Source organism: Aquarana catesbeiana, linkage group LG01, assembly GCF_042186555.1.
Source record: "Aquarana catesbeiana isolate 2022-GZ linkage group LG01, ASM4218655v1, whole genome shotgun sequence".
Classification (NCBI taxonomy): domain Eukaryota; kingdom Metazoa; phylum Chordata; class Amphibia; order Anura; family Ranidae; genus Aquarana; species Aquarana catesbeiana.
Window position 1 is genome coordinate 548722961 of NC_133324.1, and position 19212 is coordinate 548742172.

The window sequence follows — 19212 nt, forward strand, 5'->3', positions numbered from 1 at the left end:
GAAAAAAATCTTCATAAACCATTAAACTCCTCTTGTTAGCCTGAGTTGTTTTGAGAAGCAGTAAAAAATGAGAAATGCCCCCTTTGTAAATGAGAAATTGTGTTCTGTGTCATTAAATGGTCTACAATCTGTGTTGGTCAACACCATAATATTTGCATAAAAATAAATATGTCATTTTTTCACTAAGCAAAGAAACATATTGAAACTTTAAAGGGATATAAATGATATATGTGGCCAACCTGTAATTTAAAAAACACATTCATCGTTGGTGAAGGTTTGCATAGGGAGTCAAACTATAAATGTGTATGTCTTTAATTTTTTTTCTATTTGTTTTATGTACAGCTGGCTGCATGGAGACCTGATCTATAGCTGGTTTGAACTGAATCTGTATTGATTTCTACCCAAGCTTTTGCAGAGGAAACCCACCCCCTCTCCATCCTCACTGAGAAACCGGCATAGCCCCAGCCTTAACTGTGATCAAGCTCACAGAACTTCCTAACCTCCTCTTGGAAAATGTTATTACACAGACAGACAAGGATGCATAGTACATCAAAATAAGGGTGGTGGGCAGGGGGACAGAGATTTATAAACCTATCCAGTTGATTCATTAAAGACACAGAGACCTTGTGCTATGTGTCTCAAGCAGATTCTGTATATCGAAGACATTAGCCATTTTAGATCAAAAAAAATGTTCAAGAACTGGTTATGTTATGTTTGCATATTTGAAGAAATGTTTTAACTGGCGAACCTGAATATGAAAAGGGCAGCCTATCGTTACAATGCCATTAAAGTGAAAACCACACTTAATGTAAAACACCAAGAGCAAACACAATTCTTTACAGATCAATTGTAGACATTGGAAGAATTTGCAAAGATCTCAGGATTATTCTCAGTGTTGTGAGAAAAAAAATAAAAACTACTGGGAAAAGCAGTGAAGCAATCATACAAGGTGGAAATTTCTAAGGGCGTCCAGTGCCATGATGCCCATGGTTGCAAGAAACTATTTTTTTTTTAAATTATATCTGATTTCAAAATAAAATAGAAAAGTATATTTTAATTAAATAAACTAGCACATGTATAGCCATTCTTGGCACAGGAGGGATCCTAATGATGACTTGGAGGGAGAATATAGACAGGGAAGAACTTTGTAGAAAAAAAGTATCCTCTCAGCCACAGAAGGGAATGCTTACAGTGCAGTTTAAGCAGTATATATTGTGCAGGAAGCTAGAGAAAATGAAAGCACAGTCCAGAGCCCTGGTGTCCAACCTGCGGCCTTAAGGTTAAATACGGACCATTGCTGCTTGTTGCTTGACAAACGATAACAAACGTGCAGAATCCGAAAACCGAAAGATCCGACATAAACAAATGCTTTATTTTCGTTTTCGTTGCAGCAACAGTTCGATATAGATAGAAGATTCGACATGATGCTGACAACAGTGTTCTGTGTCCATCAAACCTGTGGTCGAATGTGCCTAACCTTAGCTCTATTAGTCCAAGATTATTCTACATAGAGAGAAAAGATTCGACATAGAGAGAAAAGATTCGACATCATAGAGACAATAGCAAAAAAGTTTGAATGTGCCTAACCTAACTCTATTAGTCCAAGATTACTTGACATAGAGAGAAAAGATTCGACATGAAGATTCGACGATGCAGTCGCTGCGAGTGGACATTTATGGTCAAATGCTCCGCCCATAGGCTATAGAAGAATTCTAATGTTGGTTGACTAGTAATAATAATTAATAAATATAATTATTACTAGTGTCATACAACATTAGAATTCTACTATAGCTTGTAGGCAGAACATTCGACTGGAAATGTACGATTGCGGCGTTGTACAGTTTAGCTGCTCCGTCGAATCTTCTTAGAACATTCGACAGACACCATAAGCCTTCAATGACAGATTCGACCTTAATTATTTCGGATTTTCGGAAGAAAGTATTTTTTAATGAAACAAAATAAATAAAAACGAATTTCGGGAGTAACTAAAAAAATTTATTTTTCGGACGAAAACGAAATTCCGAAACAAAATATTTCAGTGTGCACATGTCTAGAAAATAGTACTTAAATGTCACAAGAAATTTTTAAAGACAAGTAAACTAATATGATATAAGTTCCTTGCAAAAGTATTCACCCCTTTGGCATTTTTCGTGTTTTGTTGCCTCACAACCTGGAATTAACATGAATTGTTTGATGATTTGCATCATTTAATTTACAGAACATTTTTTTTTTATTGTGAAGCAAACAACAAACAGGACAAAATAACAGAAAAAGTCAATGTGCATAACTATTCAGCCCCCTAAAGTCAATACTTTGTAGAGCCACCTTTTGCGGCTATGACAGCTCCAAGTCGCTTTGGATAAGTCTCTCTGAGCTTGCCACATTTTACCACTGGAATTTTTGCCCATTCCTCCTTGCAAAACTGCTCCAGCTATTTCAAGTTGGATGGTTTGCGCTTATGAACAGCAATCTTTAAGTCTGACCACAGATCTTCTATTAGATTGAGGTCTGGGCTTTGACTAGACCATTCCAGCACATTTACATGTTTCCCCTTAAACCACTCAAGTGTTGATATAGCAGTGTGTTTGGGGTCATTGCCCTGCTGGAAGGTGAACTTCCGTTCTAGCCTCAAATCACACACAGAGTGGTACAGTTTTTCCTCAAGAATATATCTGTATTTAGCACCATCCATCTTTCCCTCAACTCTGACCAGTTTCCCGGTCCCGACTGCTGAAAAACATCCCCACAGCATGATGCTGCCACCACCATGTTTCACCGTTGGGATGGTGTTCTTTGGGTGATGTGATGTATTGGGTTTGCGCCAGAGATAGCGTTTTCTTCGATGGCCAAAAAGTTCAGTTTTAGTCAGACCAGAGCACCTTCCTCCATACATTTTGGGAGTCTCCCACATGCCTTTTCGCAAACTCAAAACGTACCATTTTGTTTTTTGCTGAAAGTAATGGCTTTCTTCTGGCCACTCTGCCACAAAGCCCAACTCTATGGAGCGTATGGCTTATTGTTGTCCTATGTCCAGATACTCCAGTCTCTGCTGTGGAACTCTGCAGCTCCTCCAGGGTTACCTTAGGTCTCGGTGCTGCCTCTCTGATTAATGCCCTCCTTGCCCGGTCCGTAAGTTTTGGTGTGTGGCCGTCTCTTGGCAGGTTTGCTGTTGTGCCATGTTCTTTCCATTTGGTTATGATAGATTTGATGGTGCTCCTAGGGATCATCAAAGATTTGGATATTTTTTTATAACCTAACCCTGACTTGTACTTTTCAACAAAATTGTCCCTTACTTGTTTGGAGAGTTCCTTGGACTTCATGGTAGTGTTTTGTTTGGTTAGTGGTGCCCATTGCGTAGCCTCTGGGTCCTTTCAAAAAGGTGTGTATATGTAATGACAGATCATGTGACGCTTAGATTGCACACAGGTGGACATCATTTCACTAATTATGTGATGTCTGAAGGTAATTGGTTGCACCAGAGCTTTTTATGGGCTTCATAACAAAGGGGGTGAATACATACGCCCATGCCAATTATCATTTTTTTATTTCTGAAAAATAGTTTTATGTATTTATTTTTCTAATTTTACTTCACCAACTTAGACTATTGTGTTTTAATCCATCACATATAATTCAGATTAAAAAAAAAACATTGAACTAAAGGCTGTAATGTAGCAAAATGAGCACTGAATATGTTACAGGTCAGTGGGGTTGATTTACTGTAGGCAAACAGGCTGTTCACTTTGCAAGTGAAGTTACACTTTGCAAGGCAATTTTGCTCAGAGTGTAGTGAATGCGCTGGAATGTCCCTTTGCAAAGAATACCCAATCACATGCAAGGTAAATAAAAACTTCACTTTCAAAGTGCAACTTCCTTTGCAAAGTGGACAGTCTATTTGCCTTTAGTAATCAACCCTTGTGACTCAGAATATTTTGCTGCCAGAGAGGGTGAGCTAACTATTGTTTTCAGAGGGAGATCAGTGGCAGCCTGAAGATTTCACTCAGTACAGGCCCTCTGTAATGTGCAGTGACAGGACACTGCACAATAAAAGATTAAAGCGTAACTCCACTTTTGTTGAGAAAAAACATTCCCCCCTGGGTGATCTATGTACATTGCAAGGATTATAACAACCTTTGTTGTATATTCCTACCTTTTGTTATTCTGAAGAAATCCACGTGTGTTTGTCTGTGCCTCTGGGCTGAGTGAGTCTAATGGGAGTGGTTTCTTAATTATCAGCTGCAGAGTACTAATGAGGAAAGCTGCTGGGCTCACCAAAAATGAAATTTTCATTGCAGGGGATGCCAGAAAATTGGTGAGCCAATCACACAAACAGGAAATTATGTTTCTGGGGAGTGGTCAGTACACATTCTGTGTACAGAACAACTCCATGTAGCCATATTGTTTTGCATTTATAGAAAATTACAGTGGCTGCAGATGGAAAAGGAAAGGTAATTTTTAACAACATTTAATTACAATATGACTTGTATCGCAATTTTACACACGCTATATTATTTTTTCTTTATTTGCTATTTGTTCCCCCACGCAAGTGGAGTTACCCTTTAAATGCTTTTTGTCAACACCCATTTTCCTTTATACAGGCATTACAAAATAACAAATTCAACAATTTAAAGGTCATGCTTTATTGTTTTTTTTTTTTTTTCCCTTCCTCTGATCAACTGTAGGTATAGGATTGTATATTTATAGGACTATACATGTGTGTGTGTGTAAATATATATACATTTTTTTTTTCCTTTTATTGGTTGAACTAGTTGGACTAGATGTCTTTTTTCAGCCAGAATAACTGTGTAACTATGTAACTATACATAAGGTTATAAAGGTTTTACTGCCACACTTTTGGTAGGTAAACGCACAGTTGTTTATAGAGGTCTATACATCAAAATACAAAAAAAGGAGAAAGAAGGACAGAGGAATTTGGCTCCAAAAGAGGGACAGTCTCTTTATACAGAAACTTGGGAGCTATGGTCTGGCGATTGTACCATACAAAGTAAAATGTACATTGTGGGTTGCTTGGTAAAAGGTTAAAGCCTGTCCTAACCCAAAAACATTTTTATATATATATATTGCAGCTTACCAGTTCTTAGATGAGGCACCTGCATTAGTTTTCTCTCTTCCTTTATTTCTACCTGGTAATCCTGTCAATTACAGTCCTGCCTCTGGGTGGCTACCAAAAATGACTCCACTGTATCTATGGAGAAAGCCATGGTTGTCACCCAGCCTGGATTTTAAGCATGCCTGCTTTTATATATCTCCATTACATGGGGTTTTATGGGATTAGTAGTTTACAGAAGCAAGATAAGATTTTACTGGCCACACTTTTGGTAGGTAAACGCACATTTGTTTATAGAGGTCTATACATCAAAATACAAAAAAAGGAGAAAGAAGGACAGAGGAATTCGGCTCCAAAAGAGGGACAGTCTCTTCATGCAGAAACTTGGGAGCTATGGTCTGGGGATTGTACTGTACAAAGTAAAATGTACATTGTGGGTTGCTTGGTAAAAGGTTAAAGCCTGTCCTAACCCAAAAACATTTTTATATATATATATTGCAGCTTACCAGTTCTTAGATGAGGTACGTGTATTAGTTTTCTCTCTTCCTTTATTTCTATCTGGTAATTCTGTCAATTACAGTCCTGCCTCTGGGTGGCTACCAAAAATGACTCCACTGTATCTATGGAGAAAGCCATGGTTGTCACCCAGCCTGGACTTTAAGCATGCCTGCTTTTATATATCTCCATTACATGGGGGTTTATGGGATTAGTAGTTTACAGAAGCAAGATAAGATTGTCTTTTCTTTTGTCTGTTTAGCTAACAGGAAGTGACAAGTTCTTTCCATTTGTGGCAAGATCAACAGGTATGTTCTTTACTTGCTGAAAATGTTCTTAGCCTGAAAAATTTAAAAATGATTCAGCAACCGCATCTATGGAATGGTGTACTACAATATATCAAACTTTTATTCTTGGATTTAGTTCTTTAATGTACATTAAATGAAAGAGGCACAGTAAAGGGAAATATAATTGCCTGAAGAGACTTTAGCAAATAACGCTAATGTCGCATGACCTGAAAGTGCATAGTAATAGATTTAATTACAGTGGCGTGAGTTTGATGTGTGTTGCTGATTGTGTTGGGTGTGTTGGATGTGTCCACGGTGCTGAATATTGTGTGTGCATGGACTTTATCTCCACCACCATCCCTTCCTGTGTGTGCGCTTCCTCCTCAGTCAGTTGACTTCAGTAAGAAAACAAAAAGTGACCTTGGCTGATTCTTAGCAAAAAAGGACAGGGGATTAAAAATTGGCTTGAATTTTCCTTTAAAAAAAAAAAAAGGTCAAAAGGCCTAGGCAATCCGAAAGTAGTCAACTGGTGGACCTACAGTATTTTGATGCCAAGTGTCCCAAACACACACATAAATATTTTTATTCCCTAATGTGTTCTAGGCAAATTGACAGTTCCCTCAAAAAATGTTCCTTGGTTTATGCTTTCCAGTGCCCCAAAGATAGATCAACCTTTATATAAACCATTTAAATTTACAGCTTTTACAGGATTAGTTTCATAGTAGTAAAGCTGAAAAAAAAAAAAAACAACAACCAGCAACTTTGTTCTACCATAGTCAATGGTGGTGAATCTTGAAAATGAGCCAAATATGCACGTATGAGCATATGAGCATATATATTTTGAACTTTTATAGATTATGCCATATGAAATGTATGGTATGCGCGAATGTGCATATGCACAAATACACGTGAATACATGTAACACAAATGCCTGAAATTACGTCCAGAAATGCTGATGCTCAAATATAAGTACCTTGTGCAAGAAGCCTAAGATTTATGCTGTTTATTGGTACAGTACAATTCTCATGGATAGTGTCAAGGACACCATGTTCTGGCATCACATATACAATATTAGTAACATTATTATACTTTTACATTATTGTTTGGCTTAAATACAGTACCAGACCCTCATTATGATTCATTTACACTTAACTCATTGGCTAAACTACATTTTTTTTTTTTGCTTTTGAGGACAAAAAAAAAATGAGTCTATCTTTTTTCATATTAAAATGGAAAAAATATAATGCACACCACATAGGCATAATTTAATAAAATTTATTGTAGGCCTCATTTGCTAAAACACATATCTCCTGCAGCTTTTCCACATAAAAAGCATATATTTTTTCACTGGAAAATTGTACTGACTGTATAGACAAGTTTATATATTAATTTAAAAAGGATGGAATTTTTTAGATAGACTGTATTTAAGCATTTTTGGTAAGCGCCATTTTAAACAGGAGGGACAAGTCAGTTTTTAATCAAAAGTCAACTTTACAGTATATTGTTTTCACAGAAAAATAGACAGATAAATATTGTACTCACTCCATACAAAATGTAAAAAAAAAATACTTGGTCACATTTTGAACCAAACAGAAACCAAGCAGCTTTTATAAATAAAAAATGAAAGTGTATTTTTTCACCTAAAATAGTCAGTAAAATATGTTACTGTCTACATGCACAGTATGTAAGCACTTTTACTGGCCCACAGTTTAATAGGGAGACCCCAGACAGGTTTTAATGAGGAATATACAGTTAGAGTACTGTATACTATTTCAGAGAGACTGGCAGTGGAGATATCCAAAAACGAGACTCCACAGAGCGTATTATAGCCTGCAGCTAACACTATAAATTTTGCAGCTGCAGAAACATTATGTGTGGCAACTTCACAGTGTCTGACCAACAGAAAACATTGGAAACTTTAAAAACACATCACCAAATTGACCCTGCAGAAAAAAAAAAATTACACAGTTTGCAGTTTATAAAAATGAACCGGTCCTGTGTTAGCAGTACAAAATCCAGAAGCTGATGCAAAAGAATACATTTTTTTCTTAGAATCTGGCTCCAAAACATTTTTATACCTTACAGCATTACTATTTCCTGCCATGACTGCTGATCTGACACCATTACCAGATTCTACCATAACAATCAGCTTCTTCTGATGCTGCTGGCCTGACATAATAACCGTTTCCTCCCTCCGCTGCTGGCCTGCCACTATTACTATTTTATGCTGCCTCTATTGGCCTATTTACCTGTTCCATTGCTCTAGCACTGAAAAGGTTCTAAACATAATTTTACAGCACATGTAAAATTTGTATTTTTTTTTCTCCTGCATTGCCCCTTACATTTCCTGTGTTTTCTGTTGATCAGAACAGTGTCAAGGTGCCACACATTCTTCCCCAGCTGAGTCTCAACTGCAAACTGTGTAACTTTTTTCTGCAGTGTCCGCCATTCAATCTGATAGGGTGTTTATACTCCACTGGAGCATGAAGTATGAACTTTACATAGGATTGAGTAGACAGTGTACTGTGAATGCATGGAACCACCTCAGAAATTTTTGACAAACCACTTGGTGGCTTTATGGGCAATATCTTGTTGGACCGGGGACAGGTGGGTATAAAACTTGCAGAAAGGCTGACGGCTGGAGACAGTACAATATAAAATGCTTGTACATTTTAAGCAGCACTACAGGCACAATTTGATGCTAATTGCAAATCAAGGAGATGTTGTTTTGAGCCCTATATTGGGTTCTTGAAGTATGTTTTATATATAGCACTTTTTAAGCAAATTATTTTATACTGCATAAAATCAATTATGTTTTTCCAATGATGTAGACTACTTGTATACCTTGAAAGTCCCATTTATTCTTAATAGTTTTTGGCTTTATGTTTATTTGGGATTAGGTATGACCTTTAAGGCAGAGTTGGTTGTAATCCTTATGGCTTCTTTTTTCCTTAATTGCAAATCCATTTCACCAAGATCACCATGTTCATAAGTAACTGTAAGTTTCTTAACCAGTGTTTATTCTGATGTTCATACATTAGTGGTGTTGGCCATTGGCTAGCAAAAAACACTGCAAAGTCCTTGATTATAAAGGATGCGCACACCTGCACAGTCAGGCTGCTGGTCTACATTGAACCATGGACATCGGGTTAGAGGTTTCTTCCTTTTCAAGACTCTTCAAAGCCTCTGGACTACAAAACCCAGTCTAGGAATAGAATATACATTATGGGGGATTAGAGTAGACATTCTGGAGCCCCTCAACCTGCAACCGTGAGAACCTTGTGCTATCTTTATTTCTACTAACCCATTGGCAGGCTGTAGCACTGTCACAGTCTGTAAACAAAAACAATATCAGTGTCTATCCCTACACTTATGAGAAAAGGACAACATGTTCCATTTTTTAATAGCAAAATACCATGATCAATATTCTTCAGACATTAATAACCTGTAATTGCAGCAAATTGAGTATGTTTGTTAAAATGCACCTTGTGCATATATTTTCTTATATTTGTATAATATACAAAATATATGTATATTATACATTTTATTTATACACGAGGTCAGATGTGGTTAAAAACCTTTCCTGGACCTCCTCATGTCAGCCTACCATGGGTCAGTTCCACCCCCTCTGACCCCTCCAGGACAACCTCTTTCCTAGCTCATAAAAGGGTGGCTGTCTGCCCCAATCAGTGTTCTTTTTTCGTCCTCGCTCCAGACGCCTCTTAAGAAAAAAGAAAAAAAAAAGAAATAGGAAGGTATGCAACTTACCTTAACATTTTTTTTCTTCTCTTTTACTGTGCATAGCCTGCTCAGGTTTAGCCTCTCCTGAGTCAGAAAACCCCCGTGCTGGGCTGTAAATCTCCCTTAGTAGTGGGTTTCTCATGGGGGCGGGCACTTCCGCGTGTGATGCGAATCACCTCCATCGACGGGGCGGAGCTACCACGGCCCGCCAGGCTTGCTTGCTTAGCAACCGGAGGACGCTGCACCATGATTGGTGATCCCTGGTTCTGGTTTGCTCACAAAAAATCAGCTGCTCCAGCCTCCCCTGCTCCTGCTCTGCTCTAGGTGAGTCCTGGTGAATAGCTGTTTAAGCTGACTATTGACTTGATGGCTGCTGTGGCATTTCATGTGGGACTGTTTTGTTGCAGGTCTTCCTAAGTCTCTGCCTGCCTCTAGCACTGAAGAAATGCATGGAAAAGTGTCTATTTTTTAGTATTTTAATTTTTTTTCTTTTGACTAAAAGAAAGCATTCTTCTATCTCTTGACAGAGAGAAGAGCCTGACGCAGGATAAACGCCCGCAGAAAGGGGTTAAATTGTCACACCAGTCTCAGAAAAGGAAGAAACGCTCAAGGCGTGACAAATCTGATCAGATGAGTGGCCTGCAGTAGGATAAACTTCCAGCAGAACGGCACTCCAGGTCGTCCTTCACCTGTACCTCACTGTAGTCGCTCGAATCCGAGCCAGGAGGTTTCGCTGCACAGAAAAGCATCCAGGAATAGCAAATCGGGAAGTAAGCATAGGCAAAGATCTTCATCCTCCTCGCCAGCAAGGGAAGGACAGAAAGCCTGTTGGGCATATGAGACTGATGCATTACCAGGAAATTTGGTATGCACTTCTTACTTAAAGGAGGCCGCCCAATGCGGTGGATGCTCGTCAAATAAAATCTTATATTAAAGCAGTGGTCAAGGAAGGAATGAGATCCGTGTCCAAGAAATCACCTAGTCCTGCACCTTCATCGGCTTCAGAAGATTCAGAGCTGGGAACATCGGGCCGCTTCAATTCAAATGAGGAGGAAGACTCCGGCTCTTCAGAGTCAGATCGTGAACCAGAGACTCATGCCTTTGATTTTTCCCTAATTTCTTCCTTAGTTGAAGCAGTGAAGGATGCTATGAAGTGGAAAGAGGAGGCCTCACCTCCAAGGAAGCAACGTAAATATTATCTGGAGTTGAAATTTAAGAATTGATAGAGGATGAATGGGCAAGGCCCAATAAGGGATTAAACGTCCACAACAGGGTCTCGAAATTATATCCTTTTCGCACCAAGGATGCTGAGTTATGGGATACTATACCTAAGGTGGATGCCTCGCTGCAAAGGCTGGCTCGTCATATAACACTACGTCTGGAAGATTCAGTTTCCCAATGGATCGTAGGATAGATACAGACTTGAAGAGAATGTATACTGTGGTGGGAGCAGCCTGCAGGCCAGCTATCGCGCTCACTTTGGTGGCGGCAGCCCTAAGAGTGTGGATAGAGGAGTTAGAGGCCGGATCTTCGGGAGAGGTGGTAGGAGCTGGTGATTTTTCTCCTTTACAGTCTGTTAGAACCGCAGTGGATTTTCTGGCAGAGGCAGCTGTAGACCAAGTCAGGATGACAGCTAGACTAATAGCTCATTCGATGATGGCTCGTCGAGCACTATGGATAAAGCAATCGTCGGGCGACAGTGCTTCCAAACACAGCCTTTGCTCGGTTCCCTTTGACGGAAAACTATTGTTCAGCAAGGCATTGGAATCAGCAATTCAGGGGGTCTCTGGTGGAAAATCATGTCTGATCCCGCAGGAGAGAAGGCTGCGTCAGTCCTTTCGTCCTTCCAAAAGGTCCAAAGAAGGGTTTAGAGAAGCCACTGCATATCGGCCGGGTAAGCCATTCTTCAGACAATGGAAAGCTGCTGGTCCATCTTTCCCAGAGGCTGTCAAGCCCAAGGCCAATCAGGCAGCAAAAACCCCAGACAAGCTATTCTGAAGGTCTCTCCGCCCAGGTCCCTGAGGTGGGAGCAAGACTGTCTCGTTTCGGAAGGGTCTGGGCGGACGAGGTACAAGATGCCTGGATCCTAGACATCGTTCAAACAGGGAATCGGTTGGAGTTCGAAACCAGACCACCTCAATTTTTTTTCGTGGATACTCGGGTTTCTGGTTTGTCCAAAGAAGAGGCAATGTTTATTGGCATATGTAAAGGAATTGTTAACAGCACAGGCAATTCTGCCAGTTCCGAGACGCGATTGGGTCAAAGGCATGTATTCCCCTTTGTTCTTGGTCGCGAAAGCCTCAGGAGGCTACAGGCCCGTGTTGGACCTAAAGGTCCTAAATTCCTTTATGAAGGTTCCACCGTTCAGAATGGAGTCTCTACAAACTATCATTTCAGTAGTCAAAAAAGATGAGTGGATGGCCTCAGTCGATTTGCAAGATGCCTATTTACACGTGCCCATAGATGCAGCTCACTAGTGCTTTCTTCGCTTTGCAATAGAAGGCTTGTATTTTCAATTTTGATGTCTGCCATTCGGACTATGTACGGCACCCAGAACATTTTCAAATGTTTTGTTGGCCGTCATTGCTGTCTTGAGAGTAAAAGGCATCCAGATATTCCACTACCTGGACAACGTTTTACTAGCTCTGTCGAGGCCTCTCCTACAAGAACATGTGTTGATAACCTGCAAGACACTCAGACGCCTTAGTTGGCTGATCAACTACCAGAAGAGCCAGATGCAGCCGACAGAGATTTTGGAAGTCCAATGCGATACGATCCGGGGTCGTGTATTTCTTCCCCACAGAAAGATTCAATAAATTCGAAGCAAGACAAAGATTGTGATGTCCAAATCATTTCTGATAGCGAGGGAGTGTATGCAGTACTTGGGGCTGCTGTCCTCCACGATCCCGGTAGTACCCTGGGCCAGATGGCGTAGAAGGAGATTTCAATACAATTTCCACCAGTGGGATCGCCACTCGTTAGTTCAGAAGGTCGGCATGCCAGTTCCAATAAGACTTTCTCTGGCCTGGTGGAGAGTTGCTCAAAATCTGTCTCGCGGAGTACCACTCAAACCTCCCGAGCCAAGAGTCCTGACAACAGATGCCAGCCTGTTTGGGCCAGCATGTTCAAGGTCGGTGGAAGGCAGTCCCAGCGCAAAATTCAAATCTTCTGGAATTGGAGGCCATTCGGCACACTCTGCTAGCGTTCCAGCCAATGTTACAAGACCAAGCAGTCAAGGTTCTCTCAGACAACAGAACCACAGTGGCTTACGTGACCAGGCAAGGGGGCACCAGGAGTCTGCCACTTCTCAGGGTGGCTTGCCAGATCTTCCTGTGGGCAGAGAAGAACATCTGTTCTCTTACAGCTACTTCTCTGCCAGGGACCGAGAATGTGTTAGTAGATCGCCTGAGTCACAAATTCATAGATCAAATAATGGGTCCTCAATCCCAAGTATTTACAGAGGATATTCAGATTCTGGGGAACGTCAGTCATAGATCTGATGGCAACGGTTAGGAATTTCCAGCTTCCTCACTACTTCTCCCGATTTTGGCATCCGCAAGCCCTGGGCCAAGATGCTCTCTCCAAGCTATGGAATTTTCCTCTAGTCTATGTATTTCCTCCGCTCCCATTGATTCTCAAAGTCTTATTGAAAATCTGTCGGGAGAAGGTAGCGGCAATAGCGGTGCTACCCTTTTGGCCCAGGAGGCCATGGTTTTCGTTTGTGTGGAGGATGAAACTGTGCCATCCAATTCCACTACCTCCTTGTCAAGATCTTCTACAGCAGAACGGAATCTATCATCCATACCCAAAGAAACTGAAATTAATGGCGTGGAGATTGAAAGGAGATCTTTAAAACATTTGGATCTGTCGGATCGAGTAATGGGTACCTTGTTACAAGCTTGCAAGAAAACGACGAATGCTACACAGGATTTGGAAGGCTTTTGTACAGTTCTATACAGAGAGGAATTGGAATTCGATATCACCTTCGGTTTCTCATATTTTAGAGTTTCTCTAAGGTGGTCTGGATAAAGGTTTGGTCTACAATTCCTTGAAGGTCCAGGTTTCTGCCCTCTCGGCTATGTCTAACCGAAGGTGGGCTTTTTATCCTCTGGTGGTTCGTTTTTTTAACGGCAGCAGTCAAGATTCGACCTTCAGAGAAATCTTTTTTCCCCAAATGGGACTTGGCTTTGGTATTGAGAGCCTTGTTAGCCCCTCCATTTGATCCAGTTTCACCATGTGCTCTGTTTCATCTGACATTAAAGACTATTTTTTTGACCGCAATTGCTTCAGAAAGGAGGAAGTCCGAGTTGTGTGCTTTCTCAGCCAAAGAGCCCTACTGCCTAATTTTTCAAGACAGAGTGGTACTCTGCCGGCCTGTGCCGAGTTTTCTTCCAAAGGTGGCAACTTAATTTCATATGAACTACCCTTCTTTTTTATAGGTTTGCTTGCTATGCCCCATGGTAGGCTGACATGAGGAGGTCCAGGAACAAGGAAAATTGTTTTCTTACCGTAATTTTCCTTTTCTGGATCATCCCCATGTCAGCCGGGGACTCCCACCCAAAGTCCGTTGCAAGGTGGGTATTGTTGAACACTGATTGAGGCAGACAGCCGCCCTTTTATGGGCTAGGAAAGAGGTTGTCCTGGAGGGGTCAGAGGGGGCTGAACTGACCCATGGTAGGCTGACATGAGGAGGATCCAGGAAAGGAAAATTACGGTAGGTAAGAAAACAATTTTCCTTATTCTGGTCTAAAGACTTAAAGACTCACTTTTGTACATTTCTGCATTAGTAGTAGTAGAGTAGACTAGTGTAATGGGGTTTAGCTTATTATATTACAGCACAAGCTAATGGCCGTGGGTGAGTTAAACTAACATATTCTGTTGTCCTGTTTATTATTATTATTATAATACAGGATTTATATAGCACCGACAGTTTACGCAGCACTTTACAACATTAGGGCAGACAGTATAATTGCAATACAATTCAAAACAGGGGGAATCAGAGAGCCCTGCTCATTAGAGCTTACAATCTAGGAGGGAGGGTCAAGTTATAGAAAAGGGTAATAGCTGTGGGGGATGAGCTAATGGAGAAAATAGTGCAGTTGTTAGATGTAGGCAGGATAGGCTTCTCTGAAGAGGAAAGTTTTCAGGGATCACCTAAAAGTGGGTAAATTTGGAGACAGTCTGACAGATTGGGGTAGCGAATTCCAGAGGTTGGACGAGGCACGGGAGAAGTCCTGGAGGCGGATATGGGAGGAGGTGATGAGGGAGCTAGAGAGCAGGAGGTCTTGGGAGGAAGGAAGAGGGCGATTAGGTTGGTATTTTGAGACTAGGCTAGTGATGTAGCTGGGGGCAGAGTTGTGGATGGCTTTGTAACTTATTGTTAGTATTTTGAATTTAATTTGTTGGGCAAGTGGCAGCCAATGGAGGGATTGGCAGAGAGGGGTAGCAGACACTGTGTGGTTTGTAAGGTGGATGAGTCTGGCGGCATCATTCATGATGGACTGAAAGGGGGATAGTCTATTTAAAGGTAGGCCAATGAGGAGGGAGTTGCAGTATTCAAGGCAAGAGATAACCAGGGAGTGAATCAGGAGCTTTGTGGTTTCATTGGTTAGAAAGGGACGTAGTTTAGAGATGTAGCAGAGGTTGAGGCGGCAAGCTTTGGAAAGTGATTGGATGTGGGGCCGAAAGGAGAGTTCAGAGTACAGGATAACGCCTAGCATGCTGACATGTGGGGATGGGTGGATGGTTGTGCCATTGCTCTTGACAGATAAGTCATAAGCTGGCTTTTGGACAAAGGGAGTTTGAGGAAGTGGTGTGACATCCACACAGATATGTCTGTTAGTAAGTTAGTGATGCGGGAGGAGACTGATGGAGTGAGTTGAGGGGTGGAGAGATATATTTGTGTGTCGTCAGCATAGAAATGATATTGAAAGCCGTAAGAGGCTATCAGCTGACCCAGAGAAGAGGTGTAGATTGAAAATAAAAGAGGTCCAAGAACAGAACCTTGGGGGACCCCGACGGAGAAGGGAAGAGGAGTGGAGGAAGTAGAATTGTAAGTGACACTGAAGGTGCGTTGGGATAGGTAGGATGTGAGCCACTGAAGAGCACAGTCATGGAGACCAAGGGAGTAAAGTTTTTTATGCGGAGGAGGGAGGGGATTTTTATATCCCAAAATGCTTTACATCTAACTATAGTAAACCTAATACATTTTCATAGCAGCTGGTCCAACTGTATATAGTTTCAGGCTTTTTTTTTAAATAATAAATGTTTATGTTATACTTATCTACTCTGCTCTGCTTATATGTTCTCTGCAATGGTATTGCATAAAGCATCCCTGAACCTTTTTTTTGGGGTCCTCCGTTAGCGCTCTAGGTTTCTCCTCTTTTTGTTATGCCCCTATAGGAAGCCACTTCCAATGGAGGGCTTGCTTTTGGGCTGGGCTGTGTATGTCCATTGACACATTTAGCATGGCTTGGCCCCACCCACCACTCTCTCCTCAGAGAATTTGATTGACAACAGTTGGAGCCAATGGCTCCCGCTGCCTCAGCAAAGCCTGTGTGAGTGGGGAGAGAGGAAAAAGCCGCTGGATTAAGTGAGGACCCAGGTAAGTATTTAGATGGATGAGGGGGTGATACTATTACTAGGGATGAGCTCGATGTTCGGGTTAAACATAAGCTCAAACATCAGGTGTTCGCCCGTTCATAGTTACATGGTTGCATAGTTAGTCAGGTTGAAAAAAGACACAAGTCCATCTACTTCAACCATAAAAATAAATTAATTAAAAAATAATATGAAACAATCCCATACACCCAATCCTATACCCACAGTTGATCCAGAGGAAGGTGAAAAACCCCAGCAAAGCATGATCCAATTTGCTACAGCAGGGTAAAAAATTCCTTCCGGACCCCCAAGAGGCAATCAAATTTTCCCTGGATCAACTTTACCTATAAATGTCAGTACCCAGTTATATTGTGTGCCTTTATTAAAGCAATCTACTGAGCTGGCCAGAACCACCTCTGGAGGGAGTTTATTCCACATTTTCACAGCTCTTACTGTGAAGAAACCTTTCAGTATTTGGAGATGAAATCTCTTTTCCTCTAGGTGTAAAGAGTGCCCCCTTGTCCTCTGTGTTGACCATAAAGTGAATAACTCAACACCAAGTTCACTATATGGACCCCTTATATATTTGTACATGTGCAAGAGCGAACATTATGGGGCGTTCGCAGAAAATTTTAGTGCCGTGGAATGCCCCATAATGCACTGCGAGAGTCGACCAGGGGTCGACCACAGTGTCGGGTACATGCTGCTGGAGGATGCGCAGCAATATTAAGGCTCCGATGTTGGTTCCCATGTTGAGGAAGGGAGTTACGTGAGCCTAGAGAGAGGGGGTGCCCAAGAAGGACAAGAAACTGGTAGTCATGTTCCCCCAGCTGCAGCATACTGCCAAGTTTTCTCCAGTGACGAGGAGGGAGGGGATGATGAGGTCACTGACTGTACCTGGGTGCCTGAGAGGAGGAGGAGGCACAACTCCAACAAGGCAGGATGTCCTCTAGGGGGCAGCTTAAGGGCAGCGACCCTATTGCATCACACCGCAGAGCTCCACAGGTGTAGGGTGCTGCTGACTCCCCGCTGACTTTTAAACGTTCCTTGGTGTGGGCCTTTTTCGACACGTGTGCAGGAGGTCGTACCGTTGCTGTTTGCAACCTATATCTGAAGCGAATCCAGCGTGGCCAGTACAGCAGCCGATTGGGCACAACATGCTTGACCAGACATATGACGACCTGCCATGCAATCCGTTGGCAACAGCACTTGAAAGACCCACATCAAAGAAAAAGGCTAACTTCTCCTTGCTCCTCATTTGGGATCTCCAACCCTACTACACCTCCAGTCCTCTCAAAAACCTGCACTGAGAGGAATAAAGCTATAGCAATAGGTGTTGCAGCCAATCTGCTAGCAGTACACCACCATCTGATTTTAGCAGGCAAATTTCCCTACCCCAGTTGCTGAACCGTAAAAAGAAATTTGGTCCCATCCATCCACATGCTCAGCATTGAAATTCTAGCTTGACCAAATTGTTAGCACTGCAACTGCTGCCTTTTCAGCTGGTAGACTCTGCTCCCTTTCGTGAATTTATGTAATATGCTGTACCTCAGTGGCAGGTTCCAAAACGCCATTTCCTTTCACAGAAGTCCATTCCAGCTCTCTACCGGCATGTGGAAGGCAATGTTTTGGCCTCACTGGACAGAGCGGTCAGCAGTAAGGTCCATATTACCGCTAACTCATGGTCCAGCAGGCATGGACAGGGACATTACCTTTCCTTCACGGCGCAGTGGGTAACTCTGCTGGCAGCTGGGAAGGATGCAGGACAGGGTTCAGTGTTGTTGGAGATTCCAAAATGCTAGTGGTGATTCTGCCACAGCTCTCTCCTTCATCCCCTCCTCTTCTTCTTCCTCTATGGGCTCTTCTGCAGATTTGTCCTCTGAACCAGTGGTGCTTCATAAGCGTTCAAGGTGCTACGCAAGCAGTCAGGCTAAAAGATGCAATGCGGTGCTTGAGTTGGTCTGCCTAGGGGACAGGAGCCACACTGGGGCAGAGATTTTGTCAGCTCTGCAGAGGCAGGCTCAGAGGTGGTTGATGTCATACCAGCTTCAGCCAGGAATGGTTGTATGTGACAATGGCACCAACCTTCTCTCTGCCCTCCAACAGGGACACTTGACCCATGTTCCATGTTTGGCACACGTCCTGAATTTGGTGGTGCAGCAGTTCTTGAGCAGGTACCCAGGCTTACAGGATCTCCTGAGGCAGACCAGAAAAGTCTGTGGTCATTTCCCCTGGTCATACAATGCCAGTGCTCAGTTGGCTGACATTCAAAGGGAATGAATGCAACCTGCCCACCAACCGCCTCATTTGTGACATGCCCACCAGGTGGAACTCAATGTTGGCAATGCTGCAGCGGCTGCACACACAGCAGAGGACCATCAATGAGTACCTGTGCGAGTATGGCACCAGGACAGGGTCAGGGGAGCTTTGCTTCTTTTCGCCACGCCAGTGGCTACTGATCAAGGATGTATGCACTGTCCTGTCACCATTTGAGGAGGCCACAAGGATGGTTAGCAGCGATAATGCATACATCAGTGACACTGTCCCTCTAGTCTTCCTGTTGGAGCACACGCTTCGTGGAATCATGGACAGGGCACTTGAGGCAGAACAGCGGGAGGAAGAGGACGAATTCCTTACCTCTCAAGGCCCCCTTTATCCAGATAGCATTCCTGCGGGCCTACCAAACACACAGGAAGAAGAGGAGGAGGAGGAGGATTGTGTCAGCATGGATATAGAGGATAACACTCAGCAGCAGTCTTCAAGGGATGGTTTTCAGTCCCCAGAAACCCAAGGAGTTGTATGTGGCTGGGAGGAGGTAGTTACGAATCATGTGATCCTTAGTGACCCAGAGGACTAAGAATCGATTGCCTCTGAAAACTTACGCTGCATGGCATCCCTGATTCTGCAAAGCCTGCAAAAGGACCCTAAGATTCATGGTATCAAGTAGAGGGATCATTACTGGCTGGCAACCCTTCTTGATCCACGTTACAAGGGTAAGGTTGCAGAACTCATCCTGCCTTCGTA